A 12,540-nucleotide genomic window follows, 5' to 3' on the forward strand; every position below is an offset into this window, starting at 1 on the left:
CTCTGCATTACTTAAGATTTTACCACCTTGAACTGTCCACTGAAGAGAAGAGAAACATCTCTCTACACTTTTTAACAGCGTTCTGATACCTGCACATTTGGTCTTTCATAGCATCATAAAATATTTGCAGGTTGTATTTTTCCTCTTGTTTCAGGCCCCTGTGTCATTATAAAGCCAAGAGGATAAAGTTTGGGAACTGTCCTGGTTTTTTTTATAGCAGCAGCATCTTTGGCAGATACACACAGGTCATTAAAGTATCCGACCAGATGATTTATGGAAGCTGAACAGGCCATAAGTCAACTGGGCAAAGACCAATGAAAAATTAATAACTGATCGGCCATTAAAGATTCAGGAGTGGATGATGTGGTTGTACTGTATAATATCAACTTTAAAAGAAACATTAATACTAATATAAAGAATTTATGAGCGGGGGGAAAAAACCTGAATGCTTAGAGCATTCACATCTAAAAGAAGAATAACAACAGCGTAATCACGTAAGTGCATTCAGTATCATTTAATCATTTCAAAACAGTATCAAAATAAATATTAAAGTTAACAGTTTCAACTACAGCTCCATTCACACTGGATTTATCTCTCTAGAGGAAGTGTGGTGATTTTAACATTACCTGTTTAAATCCAGTCCAGAGAGCCGAACCCCAGAAATAATTACAGCTGCAAACACCAACTGTGAAATTTAATATGACAACTATGAAAATGACAAGGTCACAAATGTTTATCTGATGACAGAAAAAATTAAAAAATAACAGGAGAGGAAATGTGCTGTTGTAATGTCTCTTTCAGACCTGTTTTTACACCATATTTGTATATTTTGGCAAATTGTCTTCATTAAAAGTCATGTGAATCAGCTGTTAGTAGCTTCTGTTTGTAGTGTAACATGGACGTACAGACAAACATCACTGGATTACTGTGATACTGAAGAAAACTTAAAAATGTGATGATTCTCTGGTTTCTAAGTGGATTTATGGAGGTTTATTGTTGATGGACATCAAAGATAATGATATCACTGAACATCACTGTGTCTTTCATGTCTGTGTGTTTAGATTCGACTGAGTTACGACTCCTAGAAGAGGATGATTTTTGACTCCTCTTCACCTCCTCTTCACCTTTAACTCTCCGGCTGTCCTGCCGAATGTCCACGTCTGTTCCAGACCAGATCCTTGAGACGTCCCCATGGTTACAGCGTCGTCCAGGACCATGTGTTAATTCACCGTAGCACAGAGTTTATTTCAGGTCAAGTCAATGTCATTTGTGCAGCCCAGTATCACAAAATCACAAACAGCAATACAACATCCTCTGTCCTCAGACCCTCAATACAATACAATACATCATGTACAAACAGAATGACAAAATTATGATGGATCAATATATATGATGTATGTGACGTGATGTAAATCCTGTCTGAATGGGGCTTACATCACAATGTTTACCACCACAGAAGTATAAAAAGATTCTACATTTAGATCAGATGGCTCATAATGCACCAGGTGAGCAGCTGTAACACTGACTCACACTGAGGGCTCGTCTGGAAGGACGTGTGTTATTAGATGGTTTCAACATCTCAACAAGCCTTTCCTTTATCTCAGCTGTCCATCAAACACACTTCACACCTCTTATTTCTTCTTGTAAGACTTTTTTTTCTCCTCTTTTGTTCTCAAGGAGATATTCATCTCAATGAGATTTAACTGAATAGATCCAATTTAAAGCCATTTTAGTTTTATGAACTCAGACTGTTGAACCCTCAGAGAAACTTTGTGATATATTTTTGTATGAAACGAGGATTATGAATTTTGTCACAAAGCGGCTCAATGCGTGTGACAAACAGGGGAAGCAAGTCAAGTGCCAATTATTAGTTTTATTTGAAACTAAAGCAACATAATGATATAAAAGAAGGCATGAGGAGACTAAGTGCATCAGTAGTGAATGTAATGTGTGTGTGCTTCTGTTGAATGCAAAAGGAAAATACCAAAACAAACCCAGAACCTGATGAGATGTGGAGCCTGAGAGAGAGAGAGATGGAGACAATGGGATCAGAGTGGTATTTATAGACACCTAGGTGTCACAGCATCACCATAACGACCCTCCCTGACAGCCAGCTCCTGCAGGAAGTGACCAGTCAAACCACTGCAGGCAGAAAAGGAGGGATCATAACACCCCCCCCATAAGAACGGGGTTCTACTGAGAAACTGGTATTACACATCTGTTATTATTAACACCGACACTTTAATTTAAGAATACAAATTTGTCTCTGTAATTTGGCACGTAATCAATACATTACCCATAATCCATGAGCAGTACTGCATCCCTCCATCCCACCAACTCAGCATCCTTGGTACCCCAAGAGCAGTTAAAGAGGATGAAGGACAGAGGAGAGCATGGAAATGATAAGCAATAAACATGAAATTAAGGGTCCGTTGGTGCATGGACCACCTCATCACTCTCTGGTTTGGTTTTTTGCAGGGACTTCAAGAAGTTAAGAGGACTGAGGTCAGTGAAGACCATCAGGTTAGACCCCAGAGCCAACACAGACATCAAAATGCTGCAGAGCCCAAACAAGCATCAAGGCCTCCTTTTAGATTACTGAGTGATTGTACTGGTGCTTTGTTACATTTTCTCTCCTGGTTCTGGGTTTGTTTTGGTATTTTTCTTTTGCATTCAACACCTCACTCATCTACACATTACATTCACTACTCATGCCGTTTGTGATCAGTTATGTTGTTTTATTTTACAATAAAATCAATATTTGGTACTTTACCTTGACTGGCTTCCCCCTCTTTGAGCTCAATGCATGTGTCCTACTTCTCCACTGGAGGGATGTCAGGGAGGGAACTTTTAATCGTAGGTATGAACAATTTTTGGTAGGGTACATAGGGACACATGAGTATTGTGTGTGTATTTAAGACAAACTTATAACAATAGAGTATGAATCTATCCTTTAATTTTACAGATGTTTGATCATAAACCAAAGTTAACAAGGACTGGTGCATAGCAACAGTGCAGAGGGCTGCGCTGGTGCGGGTGTGTTGCTTCAGGTACCAGTGAGACCATGAATGTATGAACTGAAAAGAAAGATGGTGCCCCATTCATTCCTATGAAAGTTGCCAAAAAAAAAAAGTCAGCACGCAGGTTTCCTCATGCTTCTGCGTTTTTGTGTCCATGGAGTATGCTCAGTAGAGTTCTTCCAGTCGGCTCCTCGCTTGTTACTGGTCCAGATGGATGGAGTTTTACAGCCACTGCTTTTCCAATGATTGTGTTTGGAGTAAAATGCTTTTTGGGACAGTGTGCATTACGTGATGAACACAGATTACACGGGAAGTTGTAATTTACACGGTTTTGCCACTACATAAAATAGCTAAATGTAGCTAATAATAACTAAACAACTTCACAGGCTGGTGCTGATCTTGGAGGTTTGAGGTGAGACAATGAAATACAATCCAGGACGTTCAGTTTGAGTAACAGATCTGAGAATTCAAGAGGCTGCTGCTCAGACTGTAAAACACAACACTATGAATAAAAATGCTCTCATCTTAATTATAATTATCCCAGAGGGAAACTGGTTTGCAGTGTGGGCACAGAATGGAGCATAGAAAATAAAATCATATACGATAAGAAAAAGAAAAAAAAACAAATCACAGACACCAGGAAGTCCACATGTGACGAACGTCCTTGCAGCGCTTATGATGTACAAAGATTCAATATGAGAAAGAGACGAGAGCTGGTTGTTCAAAATGCAACGCGACACAAAAATATACACAATACTTCCCACTATGCAGCATTAACTGTAATACTGCTGAGTGCTGAGAGTTTTATGTGTCCTGCAACTCATGCATGTGTGTTGCAGAGTGTGATGGCTGATGGGATAAAGGAATTCTTCGCTCTATTACTTGGGCAACTGGGAGTCTGAAGATGGGAACGGCTGAATCTCACTGTTTTGTCACAAGACTCTGAGACAGGATTATACAATTCTGGAAAGTTATCACGCCGGAAACTATTTTATCATTCGCCACAACAATCTTGAGTTCTTGTTACAAAATAATCCAGTTTCTGTTGTTTTGACAGAACTAGAGTCATGTCCTGATAAGAGCATCTTTATTATTCCTTCCTAGAGGCTGCAGCTTCTCCTGAGTTCCTGTCCGTCTGCATGTTATCAGCTTCAAGCTGTGAACAGAAACAGCGGTTCCTCGGCTGAAGATGGAGAGAGCAGAGGCGGCTGGAGTCCACAGGTCAGAGAAGGGCCAGACAGGATGCATGACCTCCCGAGACTCCCCCGAGTGCTCCACATCTTACCGACCGTCATGAATCACCCGACACTGACGACTAACGCCTCTCCTCAGGAATATTCTCAGTATGAAACTAACGAGATGACACAGAGGGATGTCGTCAGCGTGGGGGGGGGCAGGTTTCTGCTCAGATATACAGCTCTGCCCTCAGTCACAGTTGGCGGGGGTCTCACCGCCGAGGTGATTTATGTCCTCAGGTTTTCACTAAACTCCTCTGAGCGGCAGAGACGAACGACGGAGTGGTTTTCACGCCTCGCCAGCACCACCGGGATCAGATACTGGGCTGGTATCACTGCATGTGGGTGAACTTCTTTAAACATGTCTTCCATACATCACCCAGAGCTGCGGACACTGAGGGGTGAAAGGGGAAGCTGCAACCTGCTGGCACAACATAACTTCGCTGCACACTTATACAAACACTTTTTAAAAAAAAAACTTTTTCTCCGTCTGACTTCTCTCTATCACACACACGTAACTTTCCCAAGACCTTAACCTGAACCCTGAAGCCATAAAAAATCATCTATATTTTTCATAATCCCGCTGTATGAAATGTCAGTGTGTAATATGTGTGCTGTGGCTCGTAGCAATGAACCTACAGAGAATTATCAGTGACTCTGCAGCTCCCCGCGGCTTTTTTTTAACCTGTATTTAACCAGGAAGACCCTTGAGATTGAGATCTCTCTTCTGAGGCCGAGAGAGCACAGCAGTTATGGTTTAAATAGAAATAAAACACAACAGGTAGAGAATACAAACATATGAGGAAAAGACTAAATCCAACTCAAGTAAGACATTTCTCATTAACAAGGCTTTAAATCTTTCCAAGGAGATTAGATTATTAAAATACAGAATGCAGATTATTCCAAGTCCAGGAAGCAAAGTAGGAGAACCTGGTAGTGAAGCCACCTGGTGGAGCCAACGGCTTTATTACGGAGCTTTATAGTGAGTTTCAGCTCGTTGTTTATCTGTCCGGCTGCAACTTTACTGTTCTGGTTCACTCTCAGTGTCTCATAGCGACGTTTTCAGAGAAAAAGCTGTAAAAAGCCGATATTTAGCTCTTATTATACATCCATGGAACTACGCAATCAACTTTATTTGTACGGCACCTTTCATACCGGTTAATGCAATTCAAAGTGCTTTACAGGTGACTATCAAGCTGATAATAAGACAGCATGAATATAAACAGTAAAACAATTTGAAATTTAAAATAAAAACTGGATAAAATAGGTAAACAACTGTATTTAGGTTTCCATCAAATTTAGCACGAATTATGACCAAATTTCAAGAAAATCAGCAAAGGAAAATCCAAATTAATGCACATGCATGAAGAAAATACTTTCTAAAACTGATGTAGCAGAAGAAGAATCTATTATAACTTAAAATCTAATAGAGTTTTAAATGAGATTTCTTCTTCAACAAGTTTCTCTTGAGACTCTGAATAACGATGCACTTGAATTCATGCAACCACACAATCAACAGCTTGTTCATTTTCTTTCCTTCCTTTACATTGTTCCCTCATATATCTTCCTCTTATTTCCTCGTATCCTCCTGTTCATATTTGTAATTTATGGGGTTATATTTACTGCTGTGACACGGTATGAACTCATAAATTAATCCATGGTTGAGTCTTTGCTAGCTGGCCTCAGGAGAGATCTGCCAAGTTCTCGCTAAATATCCAGACACTGGCCTTTTCCGACTCAGCAGAGAGACGTTCACACAATGGACAGCGTGCCACAGTAATGGTTGACTCCTGTCTGACCCCTGAGTCTCGCTTTTAATCTGAGCCCAGAAGGCTTTGACATTTCTCTGACATTTACCATGACACCGTTACCTCAAAGAACTGAAAAGGGCCCAGTTACAGGCTCTCAGCAATCGATAGCCAGTTAGTTCATCCTGCAGTAGAGGCCCAGTGAAAAGGAGGCGTCTGTGTTAATCATCATTTAATATCTGCAGGTCAAATAGTGTAAAACGTGAATAAAAGCAGCGTTTTAGTAAAATGATTCTCTAATGAGAACCACATTCAGAGCTTCTTACACAGTTAAGCATTATGATGTTCGATGAAGGATAATTAAAACCTTACTGGTAGTTTTTGGCTTTCGATCCTGCAGCTGTCAGGTTATGTCCCACAGCTGGAGTTTTACTTATTTACATCACTACAAATGTCAATTTGGAAATTTGAAAATTCAAAAATGGAAATTTGACTTTATTCAATAGACAGAAAATTAAGCAATAATTAATTTTTTAAGCAAATATGCCAAAATTGTTTGTTGCTTTTAATTTCTCATATTTGATGATTTTCTGTCATATATGATAGTAAACTGAATATTTTCGGGTTTTAGACTGTTTAAAGACGTAACCATTGACTGGGAAATTATAACTTCACTTTCACTCATCTCTTCTCTTTCACAAACACGCATTTTTCAAAGAGTTTGATGATTAATTGTCATTTTCTCCCAACATAAAATCGATACTTGGAAATTTTAACAAGTGTATCACTCCTTAGTTGTTACTTGATGTTACAAAATTTTATTTACCTGCAAGGGTCTATTATTATAGAAGGATCAATCGGCAAGATGTTCCTGAGCTGCAGCTGTATTTCTGACCAGCAGGCGGCCGTCTTGGTTTTGAGAAATTTGTGTTGCACTTTCAAAGGCTGGCCAATGGATGGCAGCGTATGGGACGACACACTAGAGTCCGTTGTGTTGGCTGACCCATGCATATATAAGAAAACGGCTTTTGAATAGCTGTCCACTGTAGTGACCACTTTGCATGAAAGGGTTAAGCGAGGAAATAATCATCAGTTTACTCAATAATGAAAATAATTGGTTGCAGCCCTTCTTCTGGAACAGAATGTCCGGGTTCTGTTCCAGAAGCAGATTTTCTTCAAATCAGCAATTGGAATAGAAATTAAACCAAAAACCAGAAAACAACTTGTTTTAGGCTTCATTTAATGAGGCATGTTTTACCCGAGTTTCTCTTAACATGAGAAAGTCGAGATTATTTGAAGTAACCAAATAAAAGATTTGTGGGATAGGGACATTATATTTAGCAAACCAACATTTACATTTTCAGTAGAAGACAGAAGAAGAAGAGAAAAACACTGTAGATTGTGTTTCCTATGAAGGTGGGCTCGGATAACCAAGATGGCGGCTACGCAGATGCATCTCACAAGCCTGAACATGGTATCTAAAAATATATTCATAAACGAAAATAAACTGAATTTTAATACTTATATTCAATAGTAAAATGAAAATAAGTATTTAATAAGTATAAGTATAATATACTAAGTAATAATAAGTATAAATAAGTACATAAGTAGTAATTTAGCATTATTGTTTAAAGGTTAATTGTGTTGGTCCAGGTTAAACGTCACATTTGTCTATAAAACAACTTAAACTAGATGTCTGCCTTTCCCACCAACACTCTGTTATAATTCAGAGTGGAACCCCGACAGTCAACATTCAGGATCTTAGTTTAGTCTATCACGAAAACATGAACTGATGACAGACACCAAGATGACTTTGGTTAATGATGGTATTGTGCCAGAATTCGACCCCCTCACATATAGCGGTATAGGGGTGCTGCATAGGCAGGTAGAGATCCTGGTTTTTGCGGTAGACCAGATCAGATGTGATAACACGACCTCCTGGTGTCTTTACAACATAGAAGAGTGAGTCTGTGACTGAATTTACTCAGTGCATTGGGCAATATTTTGAACCAGAGAATACTGTTCAATGCAGTACTCTTGAAGTATAACATCGCTGTACTGTACTCGTTATAATACGAGCCTCACTTAATGCCAAGTTAATGACAAGTCAAGGCAGCTCACAGGAAATGTTTAGTACCAGTGTTCAGATTAAACCCCCAAATTCACCTGCTGCCAGCTGAGTCCAAATCCTTATACAGTAGTCTGTATTATATACTGTAAATCCGTTTAGCTAGCTTTGAATTACTGATACAACACAATTTGACTCCTCAATTCTCTGGTGAAGATACTTTTAAGAGGGTTGTGTGTGTACAGGAGTGAAGGAAAGGTAAGTTAGTTAGGCACCGTGTGTGTGTGAGTGAGTGAGTCACACAAAGTATTGGCAAAATAAACTTAAAAAATGTTGTCATCCCTGTACTTTCAGCTGATTCCATCCAACGTTTATTTGATTATGGACAGCAGGAACGTCGTACTGCTCGGCTCCACTGGCTACACTGATGATGTAGGTGTAGACTACAGATGTGAGGTCTGTGGAGATGAGGATGGCCCTACCGCTCAACCACCTGCAAGAAGGTCTGCAACTAAATTATTTTCATTGTTAAGTAATCTGACAATTATTTTCCCAATTGATTAGTTGTTTGATCTATAAAATGTCAGAAAATGGTGAAAAGCCCAAGATGACATCCTCAACCTTGTCCACAACCAAAAGATATTCAGTTTACCGTCATAGCGACTAAAGAAACTGGAAAATATTCACATTCAAGAAGCTGGAATCAGAGAATCAATCATCAAAATAGTTGGTGATTAATTTCATAGTTGACAACTAATGGCTTTATGGATTAATCATCACAGCTCCATCTGCAAGACAGCCCCGACGGACGATGATGTTTCATTTTTGAACAAGGTCTGCAGCTTCATTTGGTCGTGCTGGACGTCCGCTCCAACGCACAGGAAGATTTTTACAAGGTATAAAACCAAAGAATAATGGCCAAAAAAGATTTATTGCAAAGCTGTGAACTATATATGGCTTCAAATATGGCCCTCAAAAAATCACTGAGCAATGTCTCTTCCAACCATGGCTGGAGGTCATGGTTATATGGGCTTAAGTTGGACTAAGCGTTTGGTGAACCCCATAAACGTGGTAACATCACCAATTTACCGCAAGTTACACCCAAACAACTGACCAACCAGTAAATACAAACGATAAAGTCGTTTAAAAGCCCGTTGGTGCTGCCCCCATTTAAAATGGTTTCAATACAAACCTTTCCAGTTTGAATAAAAGCCTTTCAAGACTGATGTCATGCAGAGAAACAGTGTTTATAGTTACCAAATCTGTCTGGCTGTACAACCAGGCGAATAACATAAGCATTATCATCAACACAGGGAATTTACAAGTGATAAATGAAACCTAATTCACAAGTATTAGTATTTGTTGCTTAAATAAATAAGAGAGGATTTGTTTTGTTTTGTTCAAACTCAACACTTGGAGCTCTATCTCTGCGTCTGGAAAGGAACATAATAACAGGAAGGGTGGAGAGAGGAAACCACATGTTGGATGGTGCAACCCCATCAAGAGGCAACTGGTCCCACCATGGCTGAAGAGGTCAAAAGTGGACTCAGGCTGGAGGAAAACGTCCTCTGTGATGTGCAGACGAGTCAACTTGTGGAGTCCAGCGGGACATCAACTGGTACGTTATAGTATTTACAGAGTTGGTGAATTACTCTGACTGGGCTCGATGCTTGTAGCTCAGAACCTTTGTTTGTTATATCAAGTGGAAAAGGAGGAAATCGACCAAAATGCAGGACAAGTCTGAAGGAACTTGTTTATTCTGAGACAGTGCAGTGCAGGCAAAAACAAAACGCTGACTGATCAGAGCAAAACAGAATACAGGACGAGCAGATCAAACCGAACAAACCAGAACAAACTGACAGAGGATCCAACAAAACTGAACCGAAAACTTAAAAACAAAGTAAACTGACGAGGGGAGCAGGGCTAACGAGGCTGATGGAGGGCAGGTGTGGAGGGTGAAACAGGCTGGGGAGGAGTGAAGGAACTCAGAGGGGAAAAAAACAAAATAAAAACCCAGAGAACACAATCCTCTTAATAACTCAGACTGAGTAAGATGTGTGAGTACAGCTTACTCCAGTCAGGAACACAGTCCAGTCTTAAAATAACAGGGAGAAAAGGCCGAAGTCTCTGGTGGAACGGAGGAGAAGAGCAACCGAGGGACAAAGAGCCAGACTGTGACAGAAAACTTAACAGGCTCAATAACCATGAAGAAGAAATGGAATTAAAGTGACACACAATGTCCAAACACCATGAGTCCATGACATGTCGAGGGATTTGAATCTTTTTTTAGTTAAATGGTAATTAATAATGTAAAGATGTTTGGTCTCCTGGGCTGGACTACAACAGTAAATGTCCCTTACTGACTATTCAGCTCCACATGTACTTCATTTGTTGCAAACAGCTAAGACGAGGTTACGTCTTACAGCTGCAGCAGAAACGTATTATTTATTCAAGAAGGGTTAATTTACTTTTCTAATGCTGCGTCTTTGAATCCAGACATTTCAGACAGTTCAAGTTTACAATTCACATACTCAACAGTTTGGTCTAGAAATTTGCTCTTTTGGTGTTAATGCACCTCTGGTCAGATTTAGCTCCTCTCTGTAACAGCAAAGTATTTCTGGACTGAGCTGTTGAATATGCAGATTTTAAAGTTTAAAGTTTGTTTCGTGCCGTGCAAAGATGTGACTCATCTCAACATAATGAGGACAACGTTGTGAATCGCCTGAACAGCTTCAAAGCCTGGGAAACAGGTAAATTAACAGATGAGGTCGTTAGTAACCTGCCAGCTGTTTTGCTTCCAGTCGCTGTGTTACTGTGTGTCTGAACTTCGGCTTTTGACTGTTTTGCATAAAACAGTTTTTTGGATTTCGGATCTTGGATTACCTGATTGATATATCTGTGATTTGACCAACGCTTGGACTGAGACTGAGGACTTGAAAGACCGAGGAAGGTGTTTTGGATGTTTTTTGGTTTTGATTTGATCAATAAAGTATAAAAATAATGAAGGAGTAGGACTAGAAAAGTTCTTTACTTCATCCAACGCCCTTTTTGAACATTGAAAGGTTATTATTTGTGTTGCTTACTGAATGTTTGCTGTTATTTCTGTTTTTGTTTTGTTTTGTGTCGCTGCCTATATATTTTATTTTATTGTTTTAACATCTTTGAAATGTTTCAGTAATGTATGACCTTTGTAAACAGCCAGACTATGAATCAAACTCATCAGTATTTCTGTATGTTGCCGTTGACGACTATAAAAGAAGATTCACTGTACAAATCCACCAAAATCATACAGAAAAATAAATACACTGATAGTTCTAATATTAATGAAACAGCTAGTGACATTATGCAGTCTAGTCTGACTAAGATAGTGTACTTTCATTAGATATAATTACAGAGTGCAAGGACTGAAAACTGAAACAGTCTCATATTTTGGGATTCGACAGGTTGAGAGATGTAACAAGGTTGTTCTACTGGTAAATAAACCGAGCACAGACTCTCTACAGGCGCCAGCAGTGGGCTTAAGTCATCTCTTGGAAACCAAATATCAATCGATTTTTGTTCCATTATCTTTTCTGTAGGAGTTATGTTTTGGAAACATAACCCCAGGAAGATCACTGCCCTTAATTGAGAGCTCAAACAGTGAGTTACAGAGGAGGAAGAAGAGGAGGAGGACTGAATAATGAGCATTGCATTTATCCAAAATAAATAAACATCTCAAACAAATATTCTAAATACAGAGATAAACATCCTGCTGAGGTGTCACTATGTTGGTACATCATGGCCGCAAGGAGTCAACCTATCTGATTAAAAACTGACCCTTTATGCACATTGTAAAAACAGGAAGCACAGGTGGTTTTATGACTGATGGTTACGTAGGAACAAACCAAATGTCCAACCATTGGTGTTTTTTTCATGTTTTAGCCATTTATTATTTAATAATTGCATACTGTCGGCAAATGTAACACAGACTTGCTTGATAAAGTCAGCATATCACAATGATCTCTGCTTTTACTGTTGTGTTTATTGTTGTTTTGTTATTGTGTTGTAATGCAGTGTAGACGTTCCAAATTAACCCTTTCATGCATGAATTATTAAATCACAGAGTAATATTTTTTTTTATTGTTTATTTTTACTCTTAAACAAGTTAAAAAATCATGCCAAGAACTTTTTTTTAAATATATTGTATTTTGACATGTGCGCTGTAGTAGACACCATGCATCAATGGAGTAAAAAGTGATTCATGGAAATCAATATAGGCAATATATATATATATATATATATATATATATATATATATATGTGTGTGTGTGCGAACATTAAATAACAAGTGAACATTAAATAACTACAATAATAAAGAGGATATTTGGAAAACATGTCATAGGCCCAATAGGCAGAATGTACCCTTTGTTGCATGACGTCCACTGGAGCGGACAGATGTATTTTCAGTCACAGAATATAACATACAAGGA

At 38.9% G+C, this 12,540-nt stretch overlaps 1 long non-coding RNA gene across 1 annotated transcript; it reads left to right on the top strand.

Moving 5' to 3' along the window:
• Positions 1-8,019: 8,019 nt before the first annotated feature.
• On the top strand, positions 8,020-9,631 carry LOC122987756. Its single transcript, XR_006404587.1, has 3 exons — positions 8,020-8,574; positions 8,854-8,967; positions 9,513-9,631. It is a non-coding gene; the product is annotated as an uncharacterized LOC122987756 (long non-coding RNA).
• Positions 9,632-12,540: the final 2,909 nt, after the last annotated feature.

The sequence above is a fragment of the Thunnus albacares genome, chromosome 1 (assembly GCF_914725855.1).
Source record: "Thunnus albacares chromosome 1, fThuAlb1.1, whole genome shotgun sequence".
In the NCBI taxonomy this organism is placed as follows: Eukaryota; Metazoa; Chordata; class Actinopteri; order Scombriformes; family Scombridae; genus Thunnus; species Thunnus albacares.